The 16,910-nt window shown below is 43.7% G+C and overlaps 1 pseudogene; it reads left to right on the top strand.

Annotated features, from left to right (window-relative positions):
- The first annotated feature begins 12,647 nt into the window (after nt 1-12,647).
- LOC147702720 (protocadherin gamma-A12 pseudogene) lies at nt 12,648-16,910 on the top strand (annotated as a pseudogene).

Genomic DNA, 16,910 nt, shown 5'->3' with positions numbered 1-16,910 from the left:
GCCTCCACAACCTCTGAGGAGTAGGAGGGTTTAAAGAGAGTAGAGCTGAGGGCTGATATTGATAGATGACACATTGAGAGAGTTGGCAGAACAGTGGAAAGACGCTAGATAGACCGTTTGAATCCTGTCTGACAAACAGGAGGTGAAGAGCAGAACAAGGTCGTGGATGCCCAGTTTGTTAAAGCCATTAATAAGAAGTGAATGTGGGGAGGTTTCGAATGAGGCTCTGAGCTCAAGAAGCACAAGCAAAGCTCTTCTTCAAGGATCTAACAATTCTAGGGTCACGTGAGATAACCAGCAAAACAAACAAGATGCCAAGATGGGAGACAAAAGTAGACTTTTACTTCTAATTAGATTCAGCAAATTGAGAGATCTGTTGATTAAGAGCATTTTGGCCTTGTGAATAAATCTGAAATCACAGAGAGTGTGTGTGTCTTTGTGTAATATGAAATCTACTCTGTTCGAACGAGACCATGTTGCGGGACGTCGCTAGACAGAAAGCGATGTAGAGCATTGTAGAGGACACGCTCGCAGGGCAGGGGCAAGAAACGAAAAACTACGAAGAAACCGGGCAGCCGCGAAGCGTTCACTGACCCCCGGTCTCGATTGATGTGCCTGCCTGCTGTGACCCGCCCTCTTCCGCCCACGTTCCTGCCTCGCTGGAGACAAGCAGCCGTGGAGCTTCGGCGCGGCCGCACGGCGGCTGCCCGGGTGCTCCGAGGAGCCGTGGTGGCGGAACGGAGGAGGAGAGGGGGCCAAGCTGAAAGTTATTCCGCTGCTGTAAACCCGGAAGCAGGCTCAAAGGCGACATCAGCGCGTTTGAAGGACAAGGGCAAGGTAGGCACGGCGGACTTTGATGTATCGGATTGTGTGGCAGTCAGAGACTCCAGCAGGGAATCTGACTCTGAAGGGGGAAATAAGCCGGTAGCGCTAAAGAACACTAGGAGTGGAAACAAGAGTTCAGAGAAAGGGCGCAGGGGATTAAAAAAAAAAAGACAACCTCAGGGGGGTTCCACTACTGCCACTTGTGAATTGGCTAAAGTTACAAAGCAGAAAAGGGGAAAGAGTCAACCCCTAAAGAAACTCAGTGGCATCACCCCTTCGCTACGCACGTTTTTTAAAGTACTACGCCAAGTACTGGACATTACATCAGAGATGGCGACTGCCGGGACAGGGAGTTTAGAGGTTCAGACTGCTTCAACATTAGTAATCGCATCAACACCTACACCAACACCCAAGTTTGACAGTGGGTCAAAGGAGACAACAGCGCCTGTAGTAATATCACTCCCAATCGCCATCCCCGTTTCCAGTTTAGTAAATGGGTTAGCGGAGCCCCCCGCACTTATAAATGAAACAGATGTCACAGCAGTAAGGAACCAGCAATCCCATGAAGGATATCAAGGGCCCCAAAAGGGGGTTGCCTCTAACAATGTAGCAGCAACAGACGAAGGTGGAGGTGAGGGCGATTTGGAAGGCCCAGGGGTTGGGAATACACTGGAGGCCCTAGTAAAATCAATAGCCGCAATGAGGGAGGAAATCCGCGCTGATTTCGCAGTCTCTAAGGGGAATCAGAATGAGATTAGAGCATCTTGTGACATGCTGGACCAAAAAGTGGACGGATTATGCGCAAGGACAGAGGTTTTGGAAGGTTCGGTGGGACTATTGTCATCTAAACTCGAGATAGCTAGATCCAAAATTCAAGCACTGCAGAAGGATGGTGAAAGTATGCGAGAGCGAGTTGAGAGTTTGGAGAATTTTTCCCGGAGAAATAACCTGCGACTCTTAAAGATCCCGGAAGGAAAAGAGGGCACAAATCTTAAAAGCTTTGTGATCAAGATCCTAAAAGATTCTCTTAACTTGGAGGAGTCAGCTGAGATGCTCGACAATGACATCCAGCGAGTCCACCGTGACCCATTCCGCCTAAAGCCAGGGAGAGATAAACCTAGAAAGGTTTTGATTAACTTCCTAACGTTCTCACTTAAGGATAAAATCTTGAACCTCGCACTAAAAGCCAGATCATTACAGGGCCCGGACTTCTCTTTTGAGGTGCGATCAGACCTATCTAAGACTACGCTTGACAGGCAATGGGTGTTGGGGCAGCGCATGGAAAAATTTAGAGCTGTAGGCGCCACTGTCCAGATGAGGTTCCCTGCATTTTTGCGTATTATGTACAACAATAAAATGCATAATGTTCGTTCACCATCAGAAGCAGATGAGCTATTAGAATCTATTAGAGACCATGCCCAGGCTCAGGCTGAGAATAAAGGATAGTGGGTTAGAGGGGTCTGATATAGGTTAACTGACATTACAAGTTATGTCTGGTCTATACTAGTTCTGTTAAAAGTCTATATAGCCCTGAACCACAATAGGTAAAAATCATGGTAGGAAGGGAAATGCATAGAAAAAAAAAATATAATAATAATAATAATAAAAAAATAAAAAGAACTCAAAAAAAAAAAAGGGGGGGAAGGGAAATAGCAAAGGGGGGTGAGTAGGAATGATTTATAATAAACAAATAAATGCATAAAATAATAAATACATAACTACACCTGCTATTAGTAATGATATAAAAAATAATTTCCTTCTCTATTTTTTCTCCTAACCTATCTTATGACAAGAGTGAGTGTAGGTGAAACACTAGTTAAATCATAATCCTAATAAGGTTTGAGTGCATACGAGTGTGGCCCACTTGCTGCATTCCCTTCACCTTGTAAGAGTCCTCTGACATTACAAATATAAGGTTCCTCTTATTAGCCATATTGGTCCTGAGTTTGTCTACAGATTGTACCAATAGGGTGGAGGTGAGGTTGGAGAGTCGTTATGGGTGTAAATCTGGCCATCCACCAGGTCAGAGTAAGTAGGGGAGGGTTTTCCTGGGGAGGGTGGGTGCAGGGGGGGAGGGGGAATAAAGCAAAAAATCCTCATAAGCCTGCCTACTATTTTGCGGAAGGGTTATTTCTGACATCTGTCCAACACCAAAAATGGCAAATATTAAGGTTCCCGCAAGAGCTTTTGGGAAAGGTTGATACGAGGGGGGTAGCAGTGGTAATATGACAGCTCTCCACTATTTGTCCTGGAATGTCAATGGCTTACGGGGGAGAAGTAGGAGGGAGCGTATAATGCAGTACCTGAGGGACTCCCCGGCACAAATCATTGCAATTCAAGAGTCACACCTTCTTAAATCAGAGGCAGTAGAGATACTTAAAAAACAGAAATGGGTCGATAAATTCAGCTCTACTGACCATAACGCAAATATTAGGGGGGTTATATTTATTTTTAAAAGAGCTGCGAAAGCCCAAATCTTGGAGTGTATAGAGGATCATACAGGGAGATGGCTGATATTGAGAGTTCAGTTGGTGGGTCAACGGTACATCTTGGTGGGCTATTATGGCCCAAATTCGGACGATCCATCGTATTTGGACGCCGTCAGAAATCATTTGCTACTTTTTCAGGATCCGGTGATTTGGATGGGCGACTTTAATATTGTGCTGAATCCTAAATTGGATAAATCAGCAAATTCCCGGGCCTGTAGCTCACCAAAGTCTAGGCGAACTCTATTAGATATTATGGTTCAGCTAGGCCTGGCGGACCCTTGGCGGGAAAGAGCAGGCAGTAAACTGGGGGTTTCATATCGGAATTGTCGTTTCAAGGACTCATCCAGAATTGATTACGCTCTGTTTACTTATAATTTGAAAGACGCTTTAACAGCGATTGATTACCTCCCATCTCATCTGTCAGACCACTCAGCTCTCATTTTTTCAATTAGATCTGACAGTAGGAGGCAACATCCTTCTTGGTCTTTTGACCGGACACTCCTACTTGAAGAAGGTGAAGTGAAATTCCTGGCCGCAGAGACAACTGCTTTCTTTGAAATTAATATGGAGTCCTCCTCTCTTGAGGTGGTTTGGGAGGCCTTTAAGGCCTTTTTGAGAGGCTGCATCACAAATAGGTCCTCATATCGTAGTAAAAAATATAAAGATATGATAAATAGTTTGGAACAGGAAATGAAGGGCATAGAATTCAATCTAGGTCAGTCTCTAGGTTCTCCGGAGGAGCAGTTAAAATTGGCTGAGCTAAAGCACCAACTAGAAAATATATTACAAGAGAGGGTTAATAAAAGATGGAATGCAAGTAAGATTTCCCATTTTGAGTTTGGAGAGGCCGCGGGTAGAGTACTGGCGTGGAAAATTAAATCGGACCAAGCTCAGAAATACATCAGGGAAATCAAGGTGGAAGGGGAGGCGGTACCAAGGACAGCTAGTCATGAGATAGGTAAAGCCTTTTATGATTTCTTTGAGACCATTTATAGGGAAGTATTGCCTGATGATCAGTTGGCACGAAACACGTGGCTGAATGGAATATTGCTCCCAACCTTATCAACAGCACAGAGCAATAGTTTAGAGATTGCAATAACAGAGGTAGAGGTAAAGGAAGCAATAAGACAGGTAAAAAAAGGGAAAGCAGCTGGTCCAAACGGTCTCCCTGGGGAGATCTATAAAGTTTTGGGGGAGAACATCGTCCAAGTAATGACAACCCTATTTAACGGTATCCTTAGGGAAGGAAAGCCACCACCAAAATCTTGGGGTGAGGCCACAATTGTTCTTATACCCAAACCCGGGAAGGACGTATCAGAGTGTGGGTCTTATAGACCAATATCTCTGCTGAATAGCGACTATAAGATCTTTGCCGCAATACTTTCAGCAAGAATGGGTAAGGTATTGGGTACCATTATTCATCACGACCAGAAAGGCTTTATTAAGGGGCGCCATCTTTCAGATCTTACACATGATTTGGTAGGGGCTAAAGATATAGCCTCTGCTTTTTCCCTTCCACTGGCCACCTTAACCCTCGACGCAGCTAAGGCCTTTGATAGGGTCAATTGGCCCTACCTAAACGATGTGTTAAAAAGGTTTAACTTTGGGGAGGGCTTTCTTAGAACTATTGCCTTACTCTATCGAGCTCCTTCGGCTAGGCTGCTGATTAATGAGATATTGACAGAACCCTTCAAGATCACTAGAGGTACGAGGCAAGGTTGTCCGCTTTCTCCCCTCCTTTTTAATTTGTACATTGAGCCGTTTGCCCAGGCTTTGCGAGCAGACGAGAATATACCATCATTCAAGTTTAAGGAGTGGGAGAGGCGGACGGCATTATATGCCGATGATATTTTAATCTTTACCTCGGATCCGGTGTTGTCCTTTCCTGCCGTGATTCAGAAGGCTGCAGAGTTCGGCAAGATCTCGGGCTATAATATCAATTCAAGTAAGACCGAGGTTATGGTCTGGAATATTCCGGACCCACGGTTAGGCATAAATATCACCACTTCTATGCGCTATCTCGGGATCCGAATCACCCAAGACATTGGGACCATTGCCCAAACTAACTTATATCGAGTCTTCAGGGAATGTAAGGGCCTATTGAAATCCTGGACTCACTTGCCACTTTCTATAATGGGTAGGGTCAACTTAATAAAAATGTCTATCCTTCCCAAGTTTATATTTATATTTGGTGCCATTCCGTTGGGGTTTGATGTGAAGATGTTGGACAGATGTCAGCAAGAGCTTAACTCCTTTATTTGGAATTATAAGTCAACTAGAATTGCGTGGAAGAAGTTGAGGAGGAGAAGGGAGAAGGGGGGCCTCGCCCTACCGGACTTAGTGTATTACGCTTGGGCCTTTCAGTTGTCCTACTCCAGGATGTTACTAAAAACACCATCGAGTCTTCTGGAGGTGTCAATGTATAAAGCCATGTTAACCGGAGCAAATCTACCAGCTGACGGATTTCTATTTAAATTTGGGAGTCAGAAATATTTTAAGAAAATAAGACTGAAAATCATACAGTCTTGGGCTAGGGGTTGGCTAGCCATTAGAAGAAGATTGGGGCTGTCTTACTATTCTAATTTCGCTCCCATATGGGACTCCCCGGGTTTACCGGAGTGTCTTAGGGATAGCTTATCTTCCTCACTAGAGGAAGCTGGAATTACTAGATGGGGGGAGTTATTGGTGGACGGATCGATACTTCCTTGGGATGTATTACATGTGCGTATAGGTCATGCATTCTCTAGATTTAAATTCATCCAGCTGGAAAGCTGGGGGAGAGCCCAGCGGTGCAAAGATGTATTATTTGGGAAATCAAGCTCCCTGGAGCAGCTGCTACTAGAAAGACCTAAGGGTGGTAAGGAGGTGGCCTTCTGGTATTGGCAGCTTCTGGAGGAAACCGATGGGGATTTCACCCTTCCAGATGAATTGTGGGGAGAGTCAATGGGCTTACAATGTGAGGAGACATGGTTAAGATCTTTTGCGCTCCTCTATAAAGTGGTGAAGCCATCATGGCTGAGGCGCAATCATCTGTTTACAGCACACCGGGCTTATATAACACCGCTGAGACTTTCCAAATTTCTCCCAGACAAGAAATGTAATAAATGTAATTTACCAGGAGCTTCAGATATTCACATGTTCTTGGAATGCCCCAACATCGGTCAGTTCTGGGAGGAAGTGCTGTCTACCCTAAATTCCATTATGAACACATCACTAGTAATTTCATTGCCACTAATCATCTTTGGAATCGAGGACAGTATTTCTGGCGAAGCAAGATCTTTTCTGTTTTATGCTATTCTGTTGGCTAGGAGGCAGATTTGCATACGGTGGGTGGAAAAATCTGCTCCAACATATTCGGACTGGCTCACGTCTTTATATGAAACATCAAAGGTGGACATGGCTAGAGCTTGCAATAACCGTAATCTGGCCTTTTGGGATCTGTTGATACAGTGGAGATAGTGTTCCGGGTTTTTTTTTTTTTTTTGTTTTTTTTTCCCCGGGTCCTATGATTATGCCAATAACACTCCTTGGACCGGGTCTGGCCCCGATACGGTTTTTGTGGTCCTGCAGGTTGAGACATACCTAGATGGAGTCAGCGTAAGAATGTAAATTCCCCTTCTTCTTGGGACTTCTCTGCCACCAGTAAAACATCTCGGAGTCCAGTTTCAGAGATGGGTATCATTTTCTTGATTCCCTCTCTTGGTCGGGGACACGCAAGGTGGTTGGCACTTCCTAAGCAGGGGGTAAGGCAAATGAGGACAAAAAAAAAAAAAAGAAATCTACTGTGCTACACAGCTGACATTTTAATGACTAAAAGTTATCAAAAAGGCAATGTGTTCTATGTGTACAGAAAGTTGTACTTGAATATACTTGCATCTGTTGCAGTTTACTTGTGAAGACTTGTCAGATTTCTTTTACCCCTCATATGTGTTAAACCTGTTTCACATAATAAAGCAGTGGCATGGTGGGTAACCTTAACATGTACTTATAAAGGCGCTTTTTTTTTACATTCCATGTGTGTTATGAGATATTAATGTGCTACCTGAATGAGCTAATATTGAAGATCTAAGTGTAAAAAATGACTGTCCAGTTTCAGTACCTGAACCTGCACTGATGTCTGGTCCTGGTATTAGTAACAGGAACAGTTGAATGCAGTTATATTAGTACACAAATCCGCCATTTCACCCAAAGAAACAAATCCAGTAGTGAAAGTGCTAATAAATCCCAAACCGGCTCCTAATCTAGAATTAAATGACAGCAAATTGACAGGAACAGAAATGAGCCATATTCGGGAACATCCCATACACAGTCATGCTGAAAGCCACTAAGGATGGCAAGCTTCTCTGCCAGAGTGGCTGGGGTGATTCTCATGATGGCTTTACAGACCATGCACTGGTCTTGGCAATGGGGAGGATTGGCACTGAGCTAGAAGAGTTCCATCAGGATAGAGGTGATATGTTTATTTGTAGTCCTGCCCTGGAGGAGACCTGCTGCAGCATGTAGAATGCCCTTAGGAGGGGACCAATGTGAAGTCTGAAGGACAAGGAACAGGGGGCTTCCACCATCCAGATGCAAGAGTACAAGGACTTCAACAGCAGTTCTGATGTCCCTTTTAGGCGAAATTGTTTCATTTTCTTAAGTAGAGGAGGTGGCTTCAGGGTACATTTGTTTGCTTCTCTCCTAGAGCTCTCTGTTGCTATAAATGTGTAATATTAACAACCCCTTGTCAGATTTTTGTCCAGAATATATATAAAAAACCAGCATATAAAAAGAACTCTAAGACCCTAAGTATTAGTGGCCTGTTGAGGTGATGATCACACCAGGTAAAATCCAAAACCCTGGGTTCACTGTTTTCCAGGAACAGTAAATACCACTAATTCTGAATTAGCGTCCCCACTGAAAATGGGGAAAATATGTTTGCTTTCACATCAGTTTCCACAGATCCCAGACTATAACAAGTATTTTCTTGTGGTAAATTTACCAGGCAAATTGTGGGGAATGTGCGTATAATTCTGGTCCCCATACAATCCACATACAGAGCCCAGAAACAACCAAGACGTGTAATAAGAGCCTAATTATGCATTTCAAGGTGGGTAGAGCTGTTGTCTGTAGTATGTGTGTAAACGTATGCATCTGTTTAATTAGGCAGGCAACCATTCATTTGTTTAGTTCGTTCGTATGAGTACTATTTACGGTATGGGTGATATTATCATGATGTAGAAGGTGGTGCAGTGTTAAGAATAGAAATATACAATTTCCTTGCGTGACACCTGGAACTGGGGTACACGGCCAAGACTCCGTAATGGTGACAGACTGAAAATGTGCCCTCATTATTATATTGTATGCTCTTGCTCAATTAAGGTTGTGAGGTGTCAAAAGGGTGGGAATGGAGTGTGCGGCATCTCTGAAGGAAAAATATGTTATGCTTTGCCTGAATGATTGAAAGCAAGGTCTGTGCGTTGTGGAGTAGTAATGCGTCCACTGAAGCACCCAGTGCAAAGATCCAGGCCTAATCACTTGTTCACAGATTTGAATCCCAATAGAATTTCTAAGTCTTTAAACCTTCAGGGGTCCACAAAGTGAGTAGCGTTTAGTGGGATAATATTTATCATCTGTGAACAGTGCCAAGAGCCCCCTTGAGGTGAAGTTGCAGTTTTACAAGTAGCCTGTTATGATAATCAACAGTGTGTCTGTTGGGGTTTCAGTAATGTGGGGGTTCAGGAGAACAGTTACTCAGCCCCGAACAACTGCAGCAAAAGCAGCCTAGAGCAAGTCAATGTGTGCTGCATGTTCACTTGTAGCATTAAGATGGCGATTCCAGCTGACGTTCTTTGCTATGCGAGGCCAGTTAAGAAGCAACCAATAGCGTTTTCTGTACTGTTTTTGTGTGTGATTCACCAGATTTTACTTTGCATTCATTTGCTGTTGGGTAGTCATTGGATATTTTAAATAGCACTTGTATTGCGGCCTAGTCTAGCATCCTCCTTCTATATAAACTGTGTGCCATAAAGTTGCGATTTCACAAGCAGGACTTTAGGGTGTTCATATGATACAGCTGTGAGATAGTCAATGTCTGTTTTAAAGTAAATGTTTTTTGCAGAGCGACGTTACATATTTGATTAATTTAAGCTGGAAAAAGATCAGCTGTTGTGTTTTCTGTTACACAGTCTTATCCTTCGTTTAGGTTACCATTTTAATTGACGGTTATTCGAAGTTAAAGTGTTCTACTTACTTATTTTAAAATAAAGTTCTGCTTGATAAAACTACTGTACTATTTCCCTTTTGCTTTCTTGAGTATTGAATTCATTTGAAAATAAAACCATGGACTTCACAAAACTGAAATTAACTTTGGTGAAATGGGATGTCTTAAATGCAGTGCATTAAAACTCACATATGATGATGACTAATCTTACACAGAATTTCACAACGTGTCACATTACCTGAATTTGCAAAACACAAATGAAAGCAAGTGCATGCCTTAAAGTAAAAAAAAAAAGTCTTTCAACATACCAAATGCACTCTTATTTTGCACAGTATATTTCAGAACAACGAACATTTTCTGCTCGAACATGTATCTTCCCAGTATTTCATAATACTGTTTTGTGTGAGGTGCGTGCTCACTTAAGGAAAAAAAACCTTGGGTGATATTGGAAAACCACATTTTGCTAGGAAAGTGTAATTTAATTACATTTTGATTAAATATCTTACACAACCAGTCTTTAAAGTTGCTTCTATCTCCTCTGTGATGTGGAGCTTACTGGTTCTTGTGCTGTTCGTGATGGGCGCTCTCTTAAAGTATGCTTCTGCATGCCACAATTACAGCACGTTATTTGTGGTCCCATTGTAGCTTTTGCACACACTTTCTGGGCTATTTTGCTTGCACTCTTGGGAGCTTTCAAAGTAAAAATTAAGTCACAGCTGCGTTTTTGTCAGGGTATTTTATGAGTATGATTCAAGTGTCTTTAGTTTTACAGGAACATACTGACCTTTGAGAACTATGCCCGTTTTTCACCGTTGTTTTGCTTTGTCATTTGACTCCATATAAGAAACTTCATTCTGCACAATTTAGCAGTTTGCAGGTGCTTCTAAAGAACTGTGCGTTGCTCTTCCCAAAATATAATCTAAATATTATCAGGTCACCTGGTCAAGGATTGATCAATCATTGTATGAAGCAGTTAGACGCAGTTAGTTCAGCTCCTTCCCTATTTACTGAAAATAAAAGAAATGTTGTGCTTCCTGAAGTAGACCCAATTCTTCTTCTTGGGCTGGAAATAGATCAGACTAGTGTTATGTTTAGAAGATGGTTCTTGTTTGCAATAAATGAGGGTTGCATGGTCGGTCACATGAGTCAGGTAAACATTCTGAGCGCTTAGTATGAAGAATAAGCTTCTAAGTAAAGGCTTGCAGCTATACATCCTGCACACCCCTCCCTCATCTCCAGCGGGTTCTTATAAGTCTCTAGACCACTTTATTTCCTGTGCAGTGGGGTTTTCTCCCGCCAACTCTAGAATGCGCTGTGCTGGTCAGAGCTGCTGACATTTTCAACTGACTGAAAAGCCTCCTTGCGTGCTCCTTCCTTCCCGAATTGTTTGATAACAAGTACAACATTTGAGGACTTTTAGTATACTGATCATCGGTGCAGTTTTTAGAGCGGCGGCAATGCCACACATTCAACTCACTATCCTATACTATGTATTAATGGTGCTGAGATCTCCGGTGTCGGTGCACTGTCTACACTGACATAAAGCTCATAATTTGCAACCTCGCGGGAGGTGTGGGACAGGCCCAATCTCCCTCTTCCCGGAATAACTGTGGAATCAGAAGTTCTAGTTTGGCCTGCCTGTCTCTGATGGATCATTCTCATGGGCCGCCCTTTCATCTCACTCCACTTTACCAATGTTGTGGCAGGGGTGTTCTCTGCCCCGCCCCCTCCATACTGTGCTGGCCGTGACTTTCAATCAAGTTTGCATTCCCCGAACAAGGGCGCCTCAGCTGTCGCTGCTAAACCTGGAACTTTGCAGAACGACCAAATCATTGGCTGTTTATACCGGTGAAGTGAAGGAGCACGAAATGTCTGGCTCTGCTCACAGTTAGAACATGTATCATCATTTCCTGCACCCTCCCCCCTCCTTCCCATCCCAGGCCTGAATACTCTTCCTGCGCTGGAAGCACTTCAGGTATGGCTGCTTGGGAGAGGTACTGGTGGGCGTCTCGGCTTCCTCGCCCTCCAACCTCACTGAGCTCCTACAGGTCAAGCGGGGGTGAGGTGTGCTTACGTTGTCTTTTTTTCCCTGCGCATGGAGTAGAGAGCAGCCAAAGCCCTCGCTAAAGTGCGGCCCCTCTGATGCCAAAGCTTTGCGTCGCACTTGTTGGGTCGACTGAGACGGGAACGTGTTTCCTCTGAGATTTTTCTGGACAAGGGCCCACAGTGCTGTCAAACAGATCTGTGCTTCCTTTCCACAGATACATTAGTAATCCGCCGCCCGTGCTTAATTTGGGCTGGTGGTTGCAGGAGGGGCCAACCCAGGGCTTTAAGTGGGATGGAAAAAATGGGGGGTCTCTCAAAGGGGCATGGCCAATGTAATTAGGACTTGGCTTAAAAACATGTAGCCTAAAAAACTAAGATGAACTAAGCGAAGTCCCGACTGTCCTTCAAACTCGACCCCCTGTCAGTCACTGATAGATGCGCGGTAGTCTTGCAATGAACGCGAAAGTAAAGCAGCTCTCTACTATAGTCCATTTCATTTTATTTCAGCAGCAGCACTTACTGCAGTCTGGTTCTGCAGTTACCAACTAGGGACACTGAGCGCCGCTGTTCACTAACGAAGGAAGAAGATCCTCGAAGATCCACTAAACCACGTGGTACAAATGCATTAGAAACGGGTCTTTCACAGACACTATATAGTCGGGAATATCTCTGGAAATCTCAGTCCACAGCCAGGCGTTCGTTCCAGACCAGCTCAGAAGGCTAAGATTTCTACTGGAACCCCGAGGGTCTCTGTGACAGGAATGGCTAAGACAGCGCGACCATGTTGCTCCGGGTCTCAGGCATCGAGGCGCTGTTACTCCGGGGCTCAGTCATCGAGGCGCTGTTACTCCGGGGCTCAGGCTTCGAGGCGCTGTTACTCCGAGGCTCAGTCATCGAGGTGCTATGACTCCGGGGCTCAGGCATCGAGGCGCTGTTACTCCGGGGCTCAAGCATCGAGGCGCTGTTACTCCGAGGCTCGGGCGTCGAGGCGCTGTTACTCCGAGGCTCCTCTGCTGCTTCTTGTTGCTCTGCTGACAGTCTGTGGAGCCGCTTCCGGGCAGCTGCGTTATTCCATTCCCGAGGAGATGAGGACAGGCGCTTTTGTTGGGAATGTGGCTCTGGATTTTGGATTAGATGCAAACGAGTTGTCAGAAGGCGGAGCCCGCGTCCTTTACAGAGGTAGGACGCAGCATTTTGTTCTCAGTTTAAACAAAGGTCAGTTGTACGTCAGTGAAAGTATAGACAGAGAAAGTATCTGCGGAAACACCGTTCAGTGTCTTTTAAATGTAGAAATTGTATCAAAGAGCATTATGAAAGTGTATGAGGTCGAAGTGGAGATTAAGGATATTAATGACAATTCCCCCTCGTTTACCGATGATCAAATAATATTGCAAATCTTTGAAAATACTGTCCCCGGCACCCGATTTGTGCTGCCCGAGGCGCACGATGCAGATGTGGGCGTGTACTCTCTGCAGAACTATCAACTCAGTGAAAATAAACACTTCACACTGGACGTAAAAAGCAGTACAGATGGCACGAAGTATGCAGAGCTGGTCCTAGAGAAACCACTGGACCGGGAGGAACAGGAAGTTCACAGATTGATCCTTACAGCCACGGACGGAGGGGATCCGGTCAGATCAGGCACCATGCGGATACAGATCAATGTGCAGGACTTTAATGACAATGCGCCAGTTTTTAGTCAGTCTGTCTATAAGATCAGTGTGCCCGAAAACACATCCATTGGAACTGCTGTGGGCAGCGTCACGGCTGTTGATATTGACATGGGAACAAACTCGGAAGTTACCTATTCCTTTAGCAAAATGAACGATAATATTGTAAGGAAATTCAGACTGGATTCTAAAACCGGGGAAATATCTTTGATTGAAAATCTAGATTTTGAAAGAAACGAATTTTATGAGTTTGAAGTTCGAGGAAGTGATGGAATTTTATCATCACGCTGCAAAGTTATGATAAAGGTCATTAATGTTAATGATAATAGCCCAGAGATCTTAATGTCTTCTGTGCTCACGCAGGTACCAGAAAATAGTCCTGTGGGAACAGTCATCGCTCTCCTGCAGGTACATGATAGAGATTTAGGAGAGCATGGAAAGGTCACTTGCTTTCTGCCCCCTCATCTCCCCTTTCAGTTGCTTAACTCAATTGGAAATTATTATAGTTTGGTAACGGATAGTGTTTTAGACAGGGAACAGGTTCCACACTATGCCATAACAATTACAGCCACAGACAGTGGCACTCCCCCAATGTCTACAACAAAAAGCTTAAATCTTCAGATTGAAGATGAAAACGACAATCCACCAGTATTTAGTCAAATGTCATACAGCGCCTACATAATGGAAAATATTCCCCAAGGCACTTCAATTTTTGCAGCGAAGGCAGCAGATATGGACTACGACAAGAACGCCAAGATCAGTTATTCTATCATTGATGGAAGAATTGGAGACATTTCATTATCTTCTTATATATCCATCAATTCTGAATCTGGTGTCATTTATGCTCTTCAGCCTTTTGACTTCGAAGTGTTCCGACAATTTCAAATCCAGGTGAAGGCACAAGACGGCGGTTCCCCTTCCCTTATGAGTAATGTGACAGTGACATTCTTCATACTGGATCAGAATGACAACACTCCTGAAATATTGTACCCAACATCCCCCACAGATGGGTCCTCTGGGGTGGAGATGGCACCTCGCTCTTCTGAACCAGGTTATCTAATCACTAAAGTGATCGCTGTTGATTCTGACTCTGGGAAAAATGCCTGGCTCTCATACCAGCTGGTGAAGTCTACAGACCAGGGACTGTTTACTGTAGGTCTTCATACTGGGGAAATCAGGACAGCCCGTCCAATTATGGAAAAAGATGCCATAAAACAATTCCTGGTTGTCATAGTCAAGGATAATGGACAGGCCCCTCTTTTGTCTTCAGTGACAGTCACCATAGTGTTGGCAGACAGTTTGCCAGAAATGCTTCATGATATAAGTAACCCTTCCGCTGCCGCAGACATGGATTCAAACCTCACACTATATCTGGTGATCGCTGTTGCTGTTATTTCCTTCTTGTTCCTTTTCCTAATCATCCTTCTTTTGGCGATCAGGATTCACCGCTGGAGGGAATCTCAGCTCTGTCAGTCATCTGGGGTTAACTTTAATGCACTCCCAGGTTCACAGTTTGTGGGCATCGATGGAGTCAGAGCTTTTCTACAGACATACCCTCATGATGGTTTCTCAACAGCAGAAACTGGAAAAAAACAGTTGATTTTCCCAAATTCAAGTGGCTCAAGTAATCTTTCAGCAAACCCAAATCTTGAAAAAGCAGATCCACCACTCTTTGCTGACGATTTTTTATGTATGGACAAAGAGGACCAACTGTTTATTCAAGTAAGTTGGCCTTGTTTTTATTTTCTTTTTTGTGGAGCACTCACTGATTTAAATTGTTGGCTACACATTGTAAAATCAAATTTAAAATTGCATGACCTCACAGTGTTTGTTAAGTAAATTATGTTCAGTTGTTAAGAAGCAAATAGGTAAACCCAAAATGTTATCCTTGAATAATACAATATTTAGAGTCAGCCGTAAGTAAATGTATTTCATTTTTAATGCTTCACTTAGCTTAGGAAAGTAGAAATTGAAATACGGAAACAAAAGTTTGAATATTTAACCATGAACAAAGTGGTCAATGTTTGAGATATTGTTAACGGTTCCCATCTCCCATTCGTGCTAGTTCATATTCACTTGGTAAGGAACTATACAACATATTTCGCAAACTTAATGTATGTCTGTGAGAGCGAATGCATGCCGCCATTCGCTTTTGTGTATATGATATGCTCTTATGTACTTTTTCTTGGAAGCTGTTTGCAGAAGGAGACACTGATATAATGCAGTACCCCCCTTGTCCCAGCCACTCTACTCTCCCCACATCTACCATCTTTCAATTCCTTTCAATTAAAGTCGCACCTCTGCTTTATGTACAGAAAAATCATATCAGTCAAAGTAGTCTTTATTCGATTTACATCATAAAAGACAAAAATACATCATCTAAATACATTCCATAGTTGTTAAAACAATAAATACCAAACAAGTTAAAATCTATATATGAAGCATATTAAATATCACAACGAAGGACACATGACCGAAACCATCTACAATCAAAGTTAATGCTTAAAAAGGGGTTAAAATGTAATAAAAACAACAGATAAATCAGGGCTTCAAATTCCGTGATCGTATGGCCCAGGCCCAGCTAATGAACTTAGATATGCCAATGACAATATAGGGTGTAGTGTCCGATTTCAAAATGCTACTCGCAGTGATAGCAGAGCTAGTACCCAAGGAACAGCACACGGGTTTTAACCAAACACGTCTGGGTACTGCGTACATTGGACAGCAAAATATAAAATGATTGATAGTTTCTACGGCCTTGATACAAAAAGGACATTTATCACTACTTCAAGGGTTCCAAGAATGTGTGAGCCCACGCAGGGGAAGTGAGCCCACTCTCAACTGCTGGTACAATTTCCGATCAAGAGGCTTCGTTATTATATCCCAATAACCTTCAAAGCACGGGACTTCCATATTAACTAAGAAAGCCGAGGTCATAGATGGCCCCCTCACTGAGACCAATCTGTTATCTGTGATCCTTCTCCAGTATATTTCCTTAAGGGACTTCTTGGAAGGGAAAGTGGCACTGGCTGGGTCTACCCACAAGGCCTCCAATCCCATGTCCAGCAAAGACGCTCTAAGTGATGATAACCAAGGTACCCTCGAAGACCCCTTTAGTCCCTTAATCTCCAGGATAGCCTCGGCAAACATGGAGAGTTCCGGTGTAGTCCACAAGCGCCGCCAAAACGACACTGGTCTATACCGTACCACATCCTCTATAGGGTTACTACCTAGATAGAACAATAGGGGAAGGCGAGGGGTAGATTGGGGTAAACCTGTTGCCAGTCTAAGGAACTTATTCTGCTCCACCTGTAATCTGAAATCACAAAATCCCCACAGTTCAGCACTGTATAGAATTGAGGGTAGGATTTTTGAGCCATAGATTTTAAGCAAGGGTACCGGGGGTTTGGTTAAAGAGATCGAGTGTTCCTTCAATAATGCTCCCCCGAGCTGGGCATGTTTGAGAGACAGAAGGTCCAACTGGGGCTTCCAACTTAAGTTTTCACTCAATGTGATACCCAGATATGTAAACACCTCTGTTTGATCCAGGGTAGCACCATTCATCATCAGATGTGCTTTGATTGCCTTTGGGCCCCGGAGAACCATGAATTTAGTCTTCCCAACGTTCACCTCCAGCTCATGTTCGCTGCAGAAACGCTCAAAACGGGACAGTGCTAG

The sequence above is a fragment of the Lissotriton vulgaris genome, chromosome 7, assembly GCF_964263255.1.
Source record: "Lissotriton vulgaris chromosome 7, aLisVul1.2, whole genome shotgun sequence".
Lineage (NCBI taxonomy): Eukaryota > Metazoa > Chordata > Amphibia > Caudata > Salamandridae > Lissotriton > Lissotriton vulgaris.
The sequence above is the reverse complement of the archived record's forward strand: the minus strand, read 5'-3'. Positions and strand labels throughout refer to the sequence as shown.